The 2,356-nt window shown below is 36.9% G+C and overlaps 1 non-coding gene across 1 annotated transcript; it reads left to right on the forward strand.

Annotated features, from left to right (window-relative positions):
• Positions 1-412: 412 nt before the first annotated feature.
• Positions 413-519, forward strand: LOC131170985 (small nucleolar RNA R71). Its single transcript, XR_009141745.1, has one exon. It is a non-coding gene; the product is annotated as a small nucleolar RNA R71 (small nucleolar RNA).
• Positions 520-2,356: the final 1,837 nt, after the last annotated feature.

Here is a 2,356-nt window from a genome sequence, read left to right on the forward strand (position 1 = left end):
TGGACTGCCTCTGGTTGAAGTTTCCTCCATTATTCACATAGTTCATCTATTCTGTGGAGGGTTCATTGAAATTGCTATATTCTGAACTCATGTATCCTTCTCCATAGCTGTCCTCATGTTGACTGTTTGTACCAACTGTGTTGGCTTGCATTCTTTCGAGTCTCTTTGTGAGCTAATCAAATTGAGCATTTATCATGCTTAGGGCATCTACTAACAAGACCCCCCTGCAGTTCTCTTTGCATTTCTTCTTTCATTTGACCACTCATAATTATGGTATGCAACCCTTTCTAGAAGTTCAAGTGCTTGTGTCACTGTTTTCTCCATTAGATCACCCTCTGCAGCTGAATCAACTATGCTCTTTGTAGAGGGTAGTAATCGATTATAGAAATTTTGCACTAATAGCCAATCTTCTATACCATGGTGTGGACATTCCCTCTGCAGGTCTTTATATCTTTCCCATGTGTCATAGAGTGATTCTGCTTCCTTTTGTCTGAAGGTATTGAGCTCAAGCCTTAGTTTTGCAGTCTTTGCAGGTGGAAAATACCTTGCTAGAAAAGCTTGAGAGAGGTTTTTCCAAGTGGTGAATGTTCCAGCCGGTTAAGAAAGTAACCACTTCCTTGCTCTGTCCCGAAGGGAGAATGGGAATGCTCTGAGTCTTATTACTTGATCAGACACTCTATTCATCTTGAATGTGTCACACAGGGCAAGAAAGCACTGGAGGTGATAGTGTGGGTCTTCTGTTGGTGAACCTACAAACTGGGTTTGTTGAATCATTTGGAGCCATGCTGGTTTTAATTCAAAGTTGTTGGCTTCCACTGTGGGTCTAGTGACACTGGGCTGAAATCCTTGGACAGATGGAGCTCCGTAATCTCTTAAGAGTCTTGGTCTGTCATTATTATCGGCCATGGTTGGAATTTTAGGATCTCCTTGATCGTGCTCTTGATGTTTCCTTTCCCTCCTGATGGCTCTCAAAGTTCTATCTATCTCCAGATCACAGTCCAAAATTTCTTCTTTTGGCCTTATTCTGGTCATATACCAAATTGGCGCCTGCGAGAAAAGAAGAGAAATACAACCAGTAAAATAAAATTAGATAATAAATATAATTGCCTAAATCAACTAAATTTCCTATCGCTTGATATTACTAAAACCAAAAAAATCCCCGGCAACGATGCCAAAAACTTGTTTCGCTGGTTTTATAATCCCGCAAGTGCATGGATCGCTAACAAGTAATAAAGTGATGAGTAGAGTATCGTTCCCACGAGGACTTTGATTAGCAAGTACCAATCTATACAGTAATTTTGACTATCTAGGCTATCAAATACTTAGGGAATGAAGTTTGTTAACCTTAAACACTAGAATGGTAAACTTAAAACGAAATAATGTATTTAAAACAATTCCGGAATTAAGATTTCACACTTGAATCTTACTAGGGGTGTTACCTCGTTTATTTATTGGATTGAGGATCGTTTGCCTTGATGGAAATCAGTCCTAAGTTATCCTAAGTCCTCTCTCAAAGCACCTAGGGTGTATTCTAATTAACTCAAACCCGACTTTCGTGGCAATCAAATTAATTAAAATCCTTTAAAGTCTTTGACCAATTTTGAAATTTCACAAAGGTATCAGCCTATGTCTAGGTCGGAATTCCTAGGTTCAAGATCTTGATTTTCTAATATTAATCTTCACCTTTCTATCCTTCAATTAATATCTACAATCAATACTAAGTGGGTACCAACACAAAGCATGCATTAAGATTCCAAGAAATTAAATCAAGGAACGAATCTCCAATCCCATAAATAAAACTTAGTGTTCATCCATAATAATAATTACAAGCATTACTCTCCTAAATCCAGAATAAGAAAACTACTCACTCATGCTGAGTTCAGTAAACATCATGATAAAAGGGTAAAACAGTAAAAAGAAAATCATGTAGAAGAAATAAAATAATAAAAATCTGTCTAGGGAGATGAAATGAAGGAACCGAAGAGAGTTTGCAGCTTTGATCTTGTGGAGCTTTAGCTGGAAAACTCCTTTTGGTACTGATGTTTCTCTCCTCGAGACTACTGGAGAGAGAGCAGAGTGTGGATTTCTCTCCTTCAAAACTCCTCCAAAGTGCTGTCAAAAGATAAAAGAGAGAGCCCCCTTTTTTCTGATGTTTTCTCTTCTATTTATGATACATGCATTTTGCATAGTCATTTAGGTTTTATTTCATGGCCATTTTATTTATTTGTTAGTCACTTTTAGCTAATTTTTCTAGTTATTTAGATAGTTTTTCATGATTGTCAATTTTTGGATTAAATTGTAATTTTTGCTTTATTTTGTAGGTAAAATGGTGTTTTTGAGGGACTAAAAAGAAATT

This window comes from Hevea brasiliensis, chromosome 11, assembly GCF_030052815.1.
Source record: "Hevea brasiliensis isolate MT/VB/25A 57/8 chromosome 11, ASM3005281v1, whole genome shotgun sequence".
NCBI lineage: Eukaryota > Viridiplantae > Streptophyta > Magnoliopsida > Malpighiales > Euphorbiaceae > Hevea > Hevea brasiliensis.